Genomic DNA, 18,017 nt, shown 5'->3' with positions numbered 1-18,017 from the left:
ACCTCTAACAAGGCATCATTGTCAGATAGAATTGACGGAAGCCCACTCACAGTTGAATAAACTCCTGTCTAATAATATAATTCTCTCCATCCGTAAATGTAACCGGAAATATTATCACTGGGGTAATAAACCTGGCCGAGTCCTAGCCCAGGCTATACGTGCTCAACACTCGGCTTTGTGCCACTGACCTGGTTTGGAAGTGTTGTGGACTCGGGGTTTCTTCCGGTGACCGGGAAGAGGAACCACTACTGGGTCGCAGAAGAGAAGGCCGGATGTAGGTCTTCCTCATGCAGGATTCGGACGGTAGGCAGAAGGCACGGGTGGGCGCTTGAAGGTCTCCTGAAAGACTTGTAAAGGTGCTGATGAATTGGTGGAGAGTACCAAAAGCTTGCTGTGAGCAATGTTGTGGTGCTAGAGGCACAGGAATGCAAGAGGTACTGAGGTGTTTAAAGGCGCTGAGGCACTTAGAAACGCTGAGGTGCTTGGAGGCACAGAGGTGCTGGGGCACGGAGGTGCTGAGGCACGGAGGTGCTGAGGCACGGAGATGCTGAGGCACGGAGGTGCTGAGGCACGGAGATGCTGAGGCACGGAGGAGCTGGGGCACGGAGGTGCTGAGGCACGGAGGTGCTGGAGGCACGGAGATGCTGAGGCACGGAGGAGCTGGGGCACGAAGGTGCTGAGGCATGGAGATGCTGAGGCACGGAGATGCTGAGGCACGGAGGAGCTGGGGCACGAAGGTGCTGAGGCATGGAGGTGCTGAGGCACGGAGGTGCTGGAGGCACGGAGATGCTGAGGCACGGAGATGCTGAGGCACGGAGGAGCTGGGGCACTGAGGTACTGAGGCACGGAGGTGCTGGAGGCACGGAGATGCTGGGGTACGGAGGTCTGGAGATCACAGGTACAACAGTAGTAGCGATGATACTCAGGCGCCGGAGCTCTGCCAGGCGTCTGAATTTGTACTTCCCGCCAGCACCCGATTGGAGAGGCGCTGATGACGTCACCCGTCCTCAGTGAGCGTCGGGCGCACCCGCGACGTCCTCACTACGGGCGCCAGATGCAGCGCCGGAAGGCAGAGACCGCCAGCGGGAATGACTGCCCGGGTAGCCAGCAGCCTCGGAGGGACAAGCCCGGTGGCCGCGGCGGTAATATGACAGTACCCCCTCCTCTAGGAGTGGCCCCTGGACACTTTCCTGGTTTTGTAAGATGTCTAGAATGGAAAATCCGGATTAGTCAAGGAGCCGAAACCTCAGAAGCCTTTATCCAACTTCTCTCCTCAGGACCGTACCCTTTACATTCCACCAAATATTGCAGATTCTTGTGAAGGTAGCGAGAGTCTAGAATTGTTTTGATCTCGAAGTCTGTTCCTGTTTCACCTTCCACTGAGGTGGGGCTAGAGGACTTTGAATGAAAATGATTAAGGACGAGAGGACGAAGAAGAGAAACATGGAAGGCATTTGGAATACGTAGGTGAGAAGGTAAACCCAACTTACAGACCACAGGATTCAGGACTTGTAGCACAGGGTAAGGACCGATGAATCTTGGAGCAAACTTCATAGTGGGTACCTTCAACCGGAGATTACGTGTGGACAGCCATACCCTATCACCAACCTTGTATTGAGGAGCGGCTCGTCGTTTCTTATCAGCGAAGAACTTGTATCGGACAGAAACCTTTTTAAGACTAGTATGAATCCTACACCAAATTTGTCTGAAGTGTAGTAGAGTGGATGTTATAGCTGGAACCTCTTCTGTCGGAAGACTTGGTAACTCTGGAACTCGTGGATGGAACCCATAGTTGACGAAGAACGGAGACTCACCAGTGGAAGAATGAAATGAATGGTTATGGGCAAACTCCGCTCAAGGTAACAACTCCACCCAGTTGTCCTGTGAAGGGGAGAGATAAAGGCGAAGGAAAGTCTCTAGATCTTGATTGACTCGTTCCGTTTGTCCATTCGTTTGGGGATGATAAGCGGCCGAGCAGAGGGCTTTCCAAAACCTTGCGGGGAACTGCACCCCTCGATCAGAGACTATTTCCTGAGGTAACCCATGTAACCGGAAATGTTCGCGGATGAATAGTAGAGCTAGTTTAGGAGCTGTCGGCAGACCAGTCAATGGAACGAAATGCGCCATCTTCGAGAAACGGTCGATGATCACCCAGACGGTGTTGCAATCTTTGGAATAGGGCAAGTCAGTGATGAAGTCCATGGAAATGTGAGTCCAGGGTCTCATAGGAATGGCCAGAGGATGAAGCAACACAGCTGGAGGCAGACGAGGAGATTTATGTTGTGTACACTGTGGACAAGAATTAACGTAATCCTGTATATCCTTCCTCATGGTGTCCCACCAGTAAGATCTTTGCAGAAACTTGTACATCTTCTGGGCGCTGGGATGACCGGAAAACTTGGAGATATGGGCCCACTGTAGTATTCTCGACTGGAGTCTAGCCGGTACAGACATTCTTCAAGGGGGAGGACCTGCAGTAGTTGAAGCAGCAGAGACAGAAATTGGATTTAGAATTAAACTCCGCTTGAAGGAATCATGCTCGTCTGTGGAAATTTGTGAACGGGACAGCGCATCCGCTTTAATATTGAGAGTCCCGGGCCGGTACTTGATAACAAAAGAAAATTGAGTAAAGAAAAGTGCCCATCTCGCTTGGCGAGGATTCAAGCATAGGCCCTCATTCCAAGTTGATCGCACGCAAGCTGCTTTTAGCAGCATTGCACACGCTAAGCCACCGCCTACTGGGAGTGAATCTTAGCTTATCAAAATTGCGAATGAACGATTCTCAAAATTGCGATTAGACACTACTTAGCAGTTTCTGAGTAGCTCCAGACTTACTTGGCATCTGCGATCAGTTCAGTCCGTTTAGTTCCTAGTTTGACGACATAAACACACCCAACGTTCTCCCAGACACTCCTCCGTTTCTCCAGCCACTCCTCGCACACACCCATAAAACGGCCAGTTTCCGCCCAGAAACACCCACTTCCTGTCAATCACATTACGATCACCAGAACGATGAAAAAAACGTGAGTAAAATACCTAACTGCATAGCAAATTTACTTGGTGCAGTCGCAGTGCGGACATTGCGCATGCGCAGTAAGTGGAAAATCGCTGCGATGCGTAGAAAACTACCGAGCGAACAACTCGGAATGATCCCCATTGTGCGGATTTGATATACAACAAATTTTTGTGATCCGTGTAAATGGTAATCACATGTTTGGCCCCTTCTAAGAGATATCTCCACTCTTCCAAGGCAGATTTAATTGCCAAAAGTTCCTGGTCTCCAATAGTGTAATTTCGTTCGGCCGGAGAGAATTTACGAGAGTGGAAGCCACACGGATGTAATTTCTTATCTGAGGTGTACTGAGAGAGAACGGCCCCAACTCCCACCGAAGATGCGTCAACTTCTAGGAAGAAAGGTTCATCGAAATTTGGTTGTTGGAGAACTGGAGCTGACATGAAAGCTGACTTCAAGTGGGAAAAAGCCTCAATGGCTTCGGAAGGCCACAAACTCGGATTAGAGCCCTTTCTCGTCAAGGCAGTAATGGGCGCAACAATGGTGGAGAAACCCCTAACGAATTTCCTGTAGTAATTCGCAAAGCCCAGGAATCTTTGTATTGCTTTTAAAGAGAGAGGCTGAGTCCAGTCACGAATGGCAGAGAGTTTCTCCGGATCCATGTGAAGCTCCGTCCCCGAGATGATATAACCGAGGAACGGAATTGATGTTACTTCAAAGGTACATTTGGAGAACTGAGCATAGAGATGATTCTCTCGTAAACGGTGGAGCACTTCTTTGACTTGAGTCCTGTGTTCAACAAGATCAGTATGTTGTCTAAATATACCACAACACTTTGATATAACATGTCTCGGAAGATTTCGTTGACGAATCCCTGGAACACAGCAGGAGCATTACTAAGGCCAAACGGCATCACCAAGTATTCGTAATGCCCATCCCGGGTATTGAAGGCGGTATTCCATTCATCCCCTTCTCGGATGCGTATAAGATTATAAGCTTCCCTCAAGTCGAGTTTGGAGAAAACGCAGGCGCCACGAACCCTATCAAATAATTCTGTGATTAGTGGCAAGGGGTACTTATTCTTGATGGTGATATCGTTTAAACCGCGGTAGTCGATACATGGTCTCAACCCCCCGTCCTTCTTCTCCACAAAAAAGAAGCTGTTATGATTCCAGCACTCTGGTCTGAGGAGATTTTATAACAAGGACCTGAGCACTGGAACGTAATGCTGGGAAAGGAAGCGGGAATGGAAAATAGCCCCTGCGCCCTAACTCCGTTGTCTCGCCCGTGCTGTCAGAAATCCCTTGCGAGACTATGGTTGCTTGAGCCCATGGCAGCCGCGTTTGAAGGGCGGATTACGTCTGCCCAACTCCGATGCCCCCTTAGGTCTTAATGGGAGACAAAGGGAAATCCGAGACAGGGTGATAACAAGGGGCCCTCTAACTCAGCAACAAGGCCAGGGGCTAAGCTAACTTAAAACTAGAATATGTGCGGAAAAACCACCAGGGAAAAGGACAACCAAAATACCCACTTGTCCACTCTCCTACCCGGCACCGCCGAGTTCCGGAGAGGACTTGTGGAAGCGGAACCCTCCGCAAATGCTCCGAAACAGAATACAAAAATAAAGCGGGCTGAGCCGCAGCACACGGCAGAGCCGCAACTCACGAACACCACACGAGATTCTCTGCCGACCGTGGCGGACAATAGAGGACCAGAGACTTCTTGGGATGAGATGACAACTCCAAGATACAGGAACTCTGAAGACAGGAATGACCGGACACAGCAGGACTGGAACAGACGTTCAGCAAACCTAAGCAGCATGCAGGAAGCTATTACCGGCGTCTGTGTGAAGCACTGAGAAAATATTTAACAAGGAGTCCTCCAATCAAATGTTTCAGAGCCAGATTATCAAACATGCCGTGCAGCTGCCAGGCTGCACGAGCAGAGACAAATGTGTGTATAATTGATTTAATTGACCCTGCAACAGGGAACGCGGTCTGCCCATGGCGTCCCCGTTGCTAGGGTCCGGGCGGCTCAGCACGCCTGGCGTCCCTGCGTTTCTAGGGAGCCGGCGGCTATGAGCGAACGGCGTCCCAGCGTTGCTAGGGACCCGGCGGGTAACAGAGGACATCGCAGACCCCGGCGCCTAACAGTACCCCCCCCTTGAGGAGGGGTCAAGGAACCCCTAAAGCCAGGTTTCTGAGGAAATTCTCGAAAAAATGCCCTCTTGAGCCTAGGGGCATGAAGATCCTTATCCAGGGCCCAAGACCTTTCCTCCGGACCATAGCCTTTCCAGTGAACTAAAAAATAAAGCAGACCCCGGGACAATTTAGAGTCAAGAACTTTCTCTACCAAGAATTCCTGTTGTCCCCGTACATCCACTGGAGATCTACCCTGAGAGATCCTCCGAGGAAATCTACTGGAAGAAACGTATTGTTTCAACAGGGAACAATGAAAAGTATTTCCAATTTTAAGAGATCTTGGTAAACGTAGCCGAAAGGCAACTGGGTTGATCTTCTTAATAATAAGAAACGGTCCAATAAATTCGGGTCCCAGTCTAGCCGAGGATTGTCGAAGCCTGATGTTGTGAGTCGACAACCACACCTTATCTCCCACCTTAAAAGCGCAAGGACGTCGGAGTCTGTCAGAAAATTTCTTCTCTCGGAAGGCCGCTTTTCTGAGAGCAAGGTGCACTTTTTTCCAAATTGCTCTGAGATGGGAGGTCAAGGTTAGCGAGGAGACTGGAGAATGATGAAAAAAAGAATTGACTCTGGGGTGAAAACCAAAAACTGAAAAGAACGGAGACTCTTTGGTGGAGGAATGACAAGAGTTATTGTAAGAAAATTCAGCCAAAGGGAGAAACTCAGACCAATCATTCTGGAGTTTAGCTGAATACAGACGCAAATATTGTTTTAATGACTGGTTGACTCGTTCGGTTTGCCCGTTAGACTGTGGGTGGTAACCAGATGTTAAAGACAGTGTCATCTTCAATGAGGCACAAAAACATTTCCAGAATTGTGCGATGAATTGTGGACCCCGATCAGAAACAATATCAGTGGGCAACCCATGAAGTCTGAACACATGGCGGAGGAACAAAACTGCCAACCCTTGAGCAGAAGGCAATCGGGGAAGAGCAACAAAATGAGCCATTTTACTAAAACGGTCCACTACCACCCAAATGACTCGGAATCCGGCTGAAAGTTGAAGGTCAACCACAAAATCCATGGAAATATGAGACCATGGCCTGTTAGGAACAGCTAAAGGCATGAGTTTCCCGATAGGCAACGAACGAGGAACCTTATGCTGTGCACAAACCTGGCATGAATGAACGAATTCCTTAATGTCTTTAGAAAGACTAGGCCACCACACTGAGCGAGAGACTAACTCCAATGTCTTAGTGATTCCCGGATGCCCTGTGACTTTGCTGTCATGAAATTCAGTTAAAACAGTGGCTCTCAAAAATTCAGGGACATACAGACAACCAGCAGGAGTAAGTCTAGGAGCTTGGTGTTGAAGCTGTTTTAACTGGGTAAATAAATCCTGTGTGAGGCCTGCCCGGATGACCGAAGATGGAAGTATGGAGGTAACAACAGGATTGCTATTGTGAACCGGAAGAAAGCTACGTGACAGGGCATCAGCTTTTGTATTCTTGGAACCAGGCCTGAAAGTGATTATAAACCTGAAACGAGTAAAAAATAATGCCCAACATGCCTGCCGAGCATTAAGCCGTTTAGCTGATTAAATATATTGCAGGTTCTTATGGTCAGTCAAAACCGAAATAGTATGTTTAGCTCCCTCCAGCCAATGCCTCCACTCCTCGAAAGCCCATTTCACCGCCAGTAACTCCCGATTACCAACGTCATAGTTGGATTCAGCGGAGGAGAATTTCCTGGACATAAAGGCACAAGGATGTAACTCCAGAGACTCCGGATCCTCTTGAGAAAGGACAGCCCCCACTCCAACCTCTGAGGCATCGACCTCCACAACAAAAGGCAATTCCGGATTACGATGTCTGAGGACTGGAGCCGAGACAAAGGCTTGTTTCAAGGCCTGGAAGGACAATTCGGCTTCATGTGACCAGTTGGTAGGATCCGCCCCTTTTTTTGTCAGAGCTACTATGGGAGCAACCAGGTCAGAAAAAGAATGAATGAACCTCCTATAATAATTTGCAAACCCTAAAAAGCGCTGAATTGCTTTTAAATTAGTGGGTTGCGCCCAATTAAGGATGGCCTGGAGCTTCTTTGGTTCCATGGAAAATCCCTGAGCAGAAATTATGTACCCTAAAAAAGATACTTCCGTGACGTGAAAATCACACTTCTCCAGCTTGGCATATAAATGATTCTCACGTAACTTTTGAAGAACCAGACGCACCTGGGTAACATGTTGTTCCATCGATTCAGAAAAAATCAAGATGTCGTCTAAATAAACGACCACGAATTTCCCTAGGAAGTCACGGAGAACATCGTTAATAAGGTCTTGAAAAACTGCCGGAGCGTTAGACAGGCCAAACGGCATCACCAGGTATTCGTAGTGACCCGACTGAGTGCTGAAAGCCGTCTTCCACTCATCCCCAGATTTAATTCGGATGAGGTTGTAAGCTCCTCTAAGGTCAATTTTAGAAAAAATCACAGCAGAACATAACTGATCAAAAAGTACAGAAATCAACGGCAAAGGATAGGTGTTTTTAACGGAGATCTTATTCAAGGCTCTAAAATCAATGCATGGTCTAAGCGAGCCATCTTTTTTCTCCACAAAGAAAAAACCTGCACTTAAAGGAGATTTTGATGGTCTAATAAATCCCTTCTTTAGGCTTTCCTGAATATAATTATTCATGGCCGTAGGTTCTGGCCCGGACAAAGCATATAATCTCCCCTTTGGCAAAGTGGCACCTGGAACTAGCTCAATTGTACAATCATAAGGCCGATGGGGAGGCAGAATGTCCGCATTGCCTTTAGAGAAGACATCGGCAAACTCTTGGTATTCCACAGGAATGAGCTCTGGAATGATTGCTGCAACTCTGACTGGATACGAAATACATTCCTTAGCACAAAATGTACCCCATTGGGAAATCTCCCCGGACCGCCAATCAATGGTGGGATTATGAAAGGCCAGCCAAGGGTGACCCAGAACAACAGGAACTGCCGGGCAATGTGTAAGGTAAAATTCAATATTTTCGGAATGTAAGGCTCCTACGGTAAGTACTACTAGAGGTGTACGGTGAGTAATTATCCCATTAGAAAGCGGACCCCCATCTAAGCCGTGCATGGTGATACATCTATCTAATGGTAACTGCGGAATGCCTAAGGCCTTAGCCCAAGTTAAATCCATAAAGTTTCCTGCAGCTTCACTGTCGACAAAAGCCGACACCAAAGAACTGAGGCTGCCAAAGGAAACCTTAACAGGGACTAAGAGAGAGTTGTTTGAGGAGATAAGCTGCAGACCTAAGTGAACCCCTCACAATTCACTTGGTCAAAGCGTTTCCCGACTTGTTCGGGCAATTACGAGCAAAATGTCCCTTACAACCACAGTATATACAAAGACCGGAATTTTGTCTTCTGGTTTTTTCTTCAGGAGACAGCCGGGAGAGACCCATCTGCATGGGCTCCTCGACGTCCTCTGGAATGGAATAAACACAAGGACTAGACCTTACAGATGCTCCTCTTTCAGCCCTCTGCTCTCGGAGATGACGATCAATCCTTATAGCAAGTTCCATGAGTTTATCGAGAGTCTCAGGAGCGGGGTACTGGAGGAGGCTGTCTTTAATAAATTCAGATAAACCGAGGCGAAACTGACTGCGCAGGGCAGGGTCATTCCAGCCACAGTTGTTCGACCAACGGTGGAATTCGGTACAATAAACCTCCGCAGGATTTCTTCCTTGTTTGAGAGCGCGCAGCTGACTCTCAGCGGACGCCTCTCTATCTGGGTCATCATACAAGAGCCCTAAAGACTTAAAGAAGGCGTCTACAGATAACAACGCAGGATCCTCTGCTTTTAAACCAAATGCCCAGGTCTGAGGATCCCCCTGGAGTAAAGAAATAATAATCCCAACCCGCTGAGATTCATTACCAGAGGATGTCGGTCTTAAACGAAAATAAAGTTTACAGGATTCTTTAAAATTAAAAAATTATTTTCTATCACCGGAAAAACGGTCGGGCAAATGCATCTTTGGTTCAGGGACTACCTTCGGGGAGGCTCGCAAAAGATCTTCCTGCGATCTCACCCGAAGAGAAAGATCCTGAACCATCTGAGTAAGTTCTTGAATCTGGTTTACTAAGAGCTGACCGGGATTCGGCCCTAAACCTGACGGATTCATGAGGCCGATAAACTCTCACAAAAACTGAATGAGAAAAAAATTAAACCCCGTTTAATTTTAAGTTTTGGTTTGGGCCGGTAATAATGTTATGATCCCAGCACTCTGGTCTGTTATGCACACCAGTGCCTGCAGGAATGTACTGGTGTCTGAACTGTTATGCACACCAGTGCCTGCAGGAATGTACTGGTGTCTGAACGGATAGGGATGCAAAACAAATGAACTCACAGACAGACTGGGGAATATGACATTGCGTACACAGAAGGTGATAGGGTAACAAAATAAACACAAAGTGAACAGAGAAGCCCAGAGGCTAAGAAACTGGGTGTCTCCCTATTATTAGGAATGCTCAGATGAAAAAAGCAAGATGTTGTGTTTTAATACGTAGAGAACCCGAAATGCTGTTGCTAAGGGCAACAGCAAAACCCTAAAGGGTTACCAACGGGTGTGGCAGTAAACTCCTTGGTCAGAGATGGAATGATAGACACAAGGAGAGTCTCCACAATCCTAATTCTCACTTGCAGTGCACAGGTTCAGCTTACTGCCACTAAACTGAATACCTGAACACCTTGCACAGTGAGACAGGATTTAGGCAGGCAGTCTGAGAATACAGCCGCAAACCTGCTAAGTTCCCAGAGTAGCAAAAGAACCCCAGCAGGTTAAACGACTGACTCCAGTCTTACTGCTAGGTCTGGATTGGCAGAGTGTAGTACCAAATCCCCAGGCCTATTTGCAGTAAGCAACAACAAATACAAAGCTACACAGTACTGGCTAACTTTCAGGAACTGACTAACCAACAAAGATTCAGCAGCATCTGCTTAACCTGAGAAGAGGCCTTATAAAGCAGGTGCTGTCCACGCCCCACTCAGACCTCACAGACTGTGAGCACAAAAACCAGCACCAGATCCCCTGCCGTGCACAGAGCCTGTAACCACTGCACAGCAAAAGACCCGAACCGGAGTATCAGCTGCGCTCAGGTTACTCCGCTAGCACTTGTCTCCCGGTTGCCATGACGACGTGGCAGCACAGGGCAGGAGACCCTAACAGTACCCCCCCTCTGACGAGGGGTCAAAGAACCCCTGCCACCGGGTTTATCGGGGAACTGCGAGAAGAAAGAGCGTATCAGTCTGGGGGCATGAAGATCACAACTGCGCACCCACGACCGCTCCTCCGGGCCATACCCCTTCCAGTGCACCAAAAATGACAGCCGACCCCGAACCATCTTGGAGTCAAGAATCCTTTCAACAACAAACTCCTTCTGGCCACGTATCAGAAGAGGAGAAGGTCTTCCACTGGAAGAAGGATTACTAATCGCCCGTTTTAAAAGGGAACAATGAAATGTTTTATTGATACCCAAAGAACAGGGCAGGTCTAACTGAAATGCCACCGGATTGATTACCCTGGTGATCTTATAAGGGCCGATGAACCGGGGGCCTAACTTATGAGATGGCTGTCTCAACTTCAAATTCTTGGTAGACAACCAGACGAAGTCTCCTAATTTGAAGCTGCAGGGTCTTTTCCGCTTATCAAAAACCCTTTTGGTCACTAATGACACAGACACAAGGGCTTTCTTTACTTTCCTCCAAATACCTCTAAGGACAGAAACCACAGAGGAACCACCAGGCGTGGAGTCCAGGGGGTCAAAAGAATTGGCCTTAGGATGATGCCCATACACACAAAGGAAGGGAGAGATCCCTGTAGCAGAGTGAGCCGCGTTGTTATAGGCAAACTCCGCCATGGACAGATGAGCAACCCAGTCAGTCTGACACTTGGAGACATAACACCTGAGGAACTGCTCCAAGGACTGGTTCACCCTTTCAGTCTGCCCATTAGACTGCGGATGGTAGCCTGACGACAAGCTGACAGAAATCTGGAGATCGGAACAAAATGCCCTCCAGAATTTGGCCACAAACTGGGATCCGCGGTCAGAGACCACATCAAGTGGCAACCCGTGGAGACGCACAAAATGCAGCATAAATAATTCAGACAGGCGTCTGGCCGATGGCAGCCCAACCAGTGGGACGAAGTGCGCCATCTTCGAAAACCTGTCAACGACAACCCAGATGGCTGTCATCCCCGAGGATTTGGGCAAGTCCACCACAATATCCATTGAAATGTGGGTCCATGGCTTAGATGGGATAGAGAGTGGATGTAATGGGCCAACAGGAACCCCTCTAGGAGTCTTATTTCGGGCACAGATGTCACATGCCCGAACCCACTGATCCACATCCTTAGCCACCGAGGGCCACCACACCGCCCTAGATAGCAACTCCCGAGTTCTGGCAATACCCAGGTGACCTGCCGACTTCTTGGCATGGAATTCCAGGAACACTCGCTGTCTTAACCTAGGAGGCACAAACAAAAGACCTACCGGAAGGTCTGGAGGAGCCTGCTCCTGTGCTCTAAGGACTAATGACAAGAGGTCCTGGGTAATGCCTACTTTAATACATGATGGGGACACAATGGGCAACGGCTCCTCGGTGGTCTCCTGGATTGGAGCAAAACTCAGCGAGAGCGCATCAGCCTTGATGTTTTTTGACCCAGGGCGATATGTTATCAAAAAATTAAAGCGAGCAAAAAACAAAGCCCATCGTGCCTGCCTGGCATTGAGACGCTTCGCTGACTCTAAATATGCCAGATTCTTATGGTCGGTGAGAATTGAGACCACAAACTTAGCCCCCTCAAGCCAGTGTCTCCACTCCTCGAGTGCATCCTTAATAGCCAACAATTCCCGGTTACCCACGTCATAATTCATCTCGGCAGGCGAAAATTTACGGGAAAAGTAAGCACAGGGATGAAGGTGATTATCAGACACTCCCATCTGAGAGAGCACTGCCCCAATACCCATCTCAGAGGCATCCACCTCCACCACAAAAGGACGCTCTGGATCTGGGTGTCGCAGCACCTTGGCCGAGACAAATGCCCTTTTGAGACGGGCAAAAGCCGCTTTAGCCTCACAAGACCAGTGAGCAACATCCGCCCCTTTCTTAGTGAGTGCCACCACTATAGACGAAAATCCAGCGATAAATCGTCTATAAAAATTCGCAAAGCCCAGGAAACGCTGAAGCGCCTTCAAACTAGTGGGCTGCACCCAATCCAGGACTGCCTGTACCTTGGAACCCTCCATTTGGAAACCTTCTGGGGAGATAATATATCCTAGAAATGCGATTTGCTGAACTTCAAATTCGCACTTCTCCAGCTTCGCCCCAAGCCGGTGGTCTCTGAGTTTCTGTAGGACTAAGCGTACATGCTTCCGATGTTCCTCCAGGGAATGGGAGAAGATTAGGATGTCATCTAAGTATACAACTAAGAATCTATCCAAATATTCCCTGAGTACATCGTTCATGAAATCCTGGAAGACTGCCGGGGCATTACAGAGCCCAAAAGGCATCACCAAATATTCATAATGCCCTGAGTGGGTATTAAAGGCAGTCTTCCATTCATCCCCCTCTCTTATTCGGATTAGATTGTACGCCCCGCGTAGGTCAATCTTAGGAAAAATGGTGGCAGTACGAAGCTGGTCAAACAAGACCGAAATGAGAGGCAGTGGGTATGAGTTTTTAATCGTGATACGGTTCAATTCCCTGAAGTCGATGCAGGGTCGCAACGAACCGTCCTTTTTACCCACGAAGAAGAACCCCGACCCAACTGGAGACTGTGAAGGTCTGATAAATCCCTTAGCAAAGTTCTCCTGAATGTACTCTGTCATAGCCTGAGTCTCAGGACGTGACAGGGAGTACAACCTGCTCTTGGGAAGCTTAGCATTTGCCAACAAATCAATGGCACAGTCATAGGGGCGATGGGGAGGTAGTACCTCTGCAACTTTTTTGGAGAACACGTCCGCAAAATCTGCATAACACCCTGGCAATCCTGGCAAACTTAGCTGCGAGAGCCTGACTGGAAGGCTCAAGCAACTCCTGAAACAATCAGTACCCCAACTAAGAATCTCCCCAGAGACCCAGTCAAATTGAGGATTGTGGGCCCTTAACCAGGGTAACCCCAACACCAATGGGGCAAAAGTACAGACAGTCACATAAAAGGACAATTTTTCAGAGTGTGTGGCTCCAATAAACAAAGAAATCTGGCTAGTGCAAGAGGTAATTTTACCTTGGGATAATGGTTCCCCGTTTAACCCACAAATCCAATTTCCGATGCCAAGGGTACTACGGGAACAGAGTGTTTCAGGGCGAATTGGCGGTCCATAAAAACCCTGTCGGCCCCACTGTCCACAAAGGCCTCAGTCTTGACAGTTTGACCGAGGATCTTCAAGGTCACCGGAATGATAAAAGTCTTCTTGGGAAATTCTGACTTCTGGCCTGACAGGATATTTCCCATCACCCTCAGGCCCTGAAGTTTTCCGGCTTTTCTGGGCATGATACTACCACATGACCTTTATTCCCACAGTACAAACACAACCCCTGCTGTCTCCTCCGCATCTTCTCACGCGAGGAGAGGCGGGTAGCCCCAATCTGCATAGGCTCCTCGGAAAATTCCTCAGAGTCTGAGGTTCCCTTGGGAAAGAAGGAAACCTCGGTCTCCCTTTCAAGCCTACGCTCTCTCAGCCGTCTATCCACCCGGATGGATAACTGCATGAGCTGATCCAAGCTATCAGGCAAGGGATATTGTACCAGTTGGTCTTTTATCTGGTTAGAAAGACCTCTTCGGTACTGGTGTCTCAGGGCTGGGTTATTCCACTGGGTATCATGGGCCAACCTCCGAAACTCCGTACAGTAAACCTCAACTGGCCTTCGCCCTTGCTTAAGGATCGAAATCTGAGCCTCGGCTGAGGCCGTCTTGTCAGGGTCATCATACAACATGCCCAGTGCCGTCAAAAAAGCATCAACACTTTTAAGCGACGGACAGTCAGGCTGCAACCCATATGCCCAGACCTGTGGGTCTCCTTGTAGCAAGGAAATCACTATGCCCACCCGCTGAATCTCCGACCCTGAAAACTGAGGCCTAAGCAGGAAGTACAGCTTGCAGCTCTCCTTGAAACAAAAGAACTGCAAGCGATCTCCAGAAAAACGATCCGGGAGATTTACTTTCGGCTCCTTAACCCCTGAAGGTGCTGCTGCTGCGGGAGTTCCGCCAGCGGCCTGGGAGGTGTGCATTTTAATGGACAAATCATTAAATTGTCGAGTCAGGACCTGCACCTGATCGACCACCTGTTGCAACGTATTTTGAGGGGTATGCTCCATATTCCCACAAAATTTCAACAGGAGTATTAGGCTGCTGAATATGTTATGCACACCAGTGCCTGCAGGAATGTACTGGTGTCTGAACTGTTATGCACACCAGTGCCTGCAGGAATGTACTGGTGTCTGAACGGATAGGGATGCAAAACAAATGAACTCACAGACAGACTGGGGAATATGACATTGCATACACAGAAGGTGATAGGGTAACAAAATAAACACAAAGTGAACAGAGAAGCCCAGAGGCTAAGAAACTGGGTGTCTCCCTATTATTAGGAATGCTCAGATGAAAAAAGCAAGATGTTGTGTTTTAATACGTAGAGAACCCGGAATGCTGTTGCTAAGGGCAACAGCAAAACCCTAAAGGGTTACCAACGGGTGTGGCAGTAAACTCCTTGGTCAGAGATGGAATGATAGACACAAGGAGAGTCTCCACAATCCTAATTCTCACTTGCAGTGCACAGGTTCAGCTTACTGCCACTAAACTGAATACCTGAACACCTTGCACAGTGAGACAGGATTTAGGCAGGCAGTCTGAGAATACAGCCGCAAACCTGCTAAGTTCCCAGAGTAGCAAAAGAACCCCAGCAGGTTAAACGACTGACTCCAGTCTTACTGCTAGGTCTGGATTGGCAGAGTGTAGTACCAAATCCCCAGGCCTATTTGCAGTAATCAACAACAAATACAAAGCTACACAGTACTGGCTAACTTTCAGGAACTGACTAACCAACAAAGATTCAGCAGCATCTGCTAAACCTGAGAAGAGGCCTTATAAAGCAGGTGCTGTCCACGCCCCACTCAGACCTCACAGACTGTGAGCACAAAAACCAGCACCGGATCCCCTGCCGTGCACAGAGCCTGTAACCACTGCACAGCAAAAGACCCGAACCGGAGTATCAGCTGCGCTCAGGTTACTCCGCTAGCACTTGTCTCCCGGTTGCCATGACGACGTGGCAGCACAGGGCAGGAGACCCTAACATGGTCTGAGGAGATTTTATAACAAGGACCTGAGCACTGGAACGAATGCTGGGAAAGGAAGTGGGAATGGAAAATAGCCCCTAGCGCCCTAACTCCGTTGTCTCGCCCGTGCTGTCAGAAATCCCTTGCGAGACTATGGTTGCATGAGCCCATGGCAGCCGCGTTTGAAGGGCGGATTACGTCTGCCCAACTCCGATGCCCCCTCAGGTCTTAATGGGAGACAAAGGGAAATCCGAGACAGGGTGATAACAAGGGGCCCTCTAACTCAGCAATAAGGCCAGGGGCTAAGCTAACTTAAAACTAGAATATGTGCGGAAAAACCGCCAGGGAAAAGGACAACCAAAATACCCACTTGTCCACTCTCCTACCCGGCACCGCCGAGTTCCGGAGAGGACTTGTGGAAGCGGAACCCTCCGCAAATGCTCCGAAACAGAATACAAAAATAAAGCGGGCTGATATAGGGGGATTTTTCAGAGATGGATGCAGATTGCTGCATACGCAGCAAGATCTGCTTCCATCTCATCACAAGCTGTGGGCCATCCAGCACAGGCCAAGGCCCCCCAGCATGTGTGGCGATGCATCAAATGATTGACCATTTTGAGTGGCCAGCATTAAGAATACAGTGTTATCACGGTGACACAGCTGAGGGGTGTCACAAAAGTGTCGGCTCCTGCTCAGTGACAGGAGCTGTGAAGCTGGCACTGCAGTCTCCGGGGGCAGCCAGCACCTCCCTTACCCCCATAGTGACGGAAACGGGGGGTTGGGAAGCGTAGTCACGACCCCATGCATTGAAGCCACACCACATCTCTAAAAGCCATACCCCTTCTGATGGTGCCCATGAAGCCATGCCACCTTTTAAACAGGAGCCGCACCAGGTGGGACACATTAGTGACGCATCTACCTGGTATATAGACAGAACTAAACCACACTAAAATAAGAATAGTACACTGTGTGACCTAACTAGAGATGTGCACCAGACATTTTTCGGGTTTTGTGTTTTGGTTTTGGATTTGGTTCCGCGACCGTGTTTTGGATTCGGAAACGTTTTGGCAAAACCTCCCTAAAAAAATTTGTCTGATTCGGGTGTTTTATTTCAAGAACCCCTCAAAAACAGCTTAAATCATAGAATTTGGGGGTAATTTTGATCCCATACTATTATTAACCTCAATAACCATAATTTCCACTCATTTCCAGTCTATTCTGAACACCTCACACCTCACAATATTATTTTTAGTCCTAAAATTTGAACCGAGGTCGCTGGATGACTAAGCTAAGCGACCCAAGGCTCCGGCACAAACACCTGGCCTATCTAGGAGTGGCACTGCAGTGTCAGACTTGGCCCCAAACATAACATGATGCAAAGATAAATTAAAGCAAAAAGAGGTGCAAGATGGAATTGTCCTTGGGCCCCCTCCCACCCACCCTTATGTTGTATAAACAGGACATGCACACTTTAACAAACCCATCATTTCAGTGACAGGGTCTGCCACACGACTGTGGCTGAAATTACTGGTTGGTTTGGGCCCCCACCAAAAAAGAAGAAATCAATCTCTCCTTGCACAAACTGGTTCTACAGAGGCAAGATGTCCACCTCCTCCTCATCATCCGATTCCTCACCCCTTTCACTGTGTACATCCCCCTCCTCACAGATTATTAATTCATCCCCACTGGAATCCACCATCTCAGGTCCCTGTGTACTTTCTGGAGGTAATTGATGGTGAATGTCTCCACGGAGGAATTGATTATAATTCATTTTGATGAACATCATCTTCTCCTCATTTTCTGGAAGTAACTTTGTACGCCGATTGCTGACAAGGTGACCGGCTGCACTAAACACTCTTTCGGAGTACACACTGGAGGGAGGGCAATTTAGGTAAAATAAAGCCAGTTTGTGCAAGGGCCTCCAAATTGCCTCTTTTTCCTGCCAGTATACGTACGGACTGTCTGATGTGCCAACTTGGATGCGGTCACTCATATAATCATCCACCATTCTTTCAATGGTAACAGAATCATATGCAGTGACAGTAGACAACATGTCAGTAATCGTTGGCAGGACCTTCAGTCCGGACCAGATGTCAGCACTCGCTCCAGACTGCCCTGCATCACCGCCAGTGAGTGGGCTCGGAATTCTTAGCCTTTTCCTCGCAGCCCCAGTTGTGGGAGAATGTGAAGGAGGAGCTGTTGACGGGTCACGTTCCGCTTGAGTTGACAAGTGTCTCACCAGCAGGTCTTTGAATATCTGCAGACTTGTGTCTGCTGGAAAGAGAGATACAACATAGGCTTTAAACCTAGGATCGAGCAAGGTGGCCAAAATGTAGTGCTCTGATTTCATCAGATTGACCACTCATGAATCCTGGTTAAGCGAATTAAGGGCTCCATCCACAAGTCCCACATGCCTAGCGAAATCGCTTCGTTTTAGCTCCTCCTTCAATCTCTCCAGCTTCTTCTGCAAAAGCCTGATGAGGGGAATGACCTGACTCAGGCTGGCAGTGTCTGAACTGACTTCACGTGTGGCAAGTTC

Source organism: Pseudophryne corroboree, chromosome 3, assembly GCF_028390025.1.
Source record: "Pseudophryne corroboree isolate aPseCor3 chromosome 3, aPseCor3.hap2, whole genome shotgun sequence".
Classification (NCBI taxonomy): Eukaryota; Metazoa; Chordata; class Amphibia; order Anura; family Myobatrachidae; genus Pseudophryne; species Pseudophryne corroboree.
The sequence above is the reverse complement of the archived record's forward strand: the minus strand, read 5'-3'. Positions refer to the sequence as shown.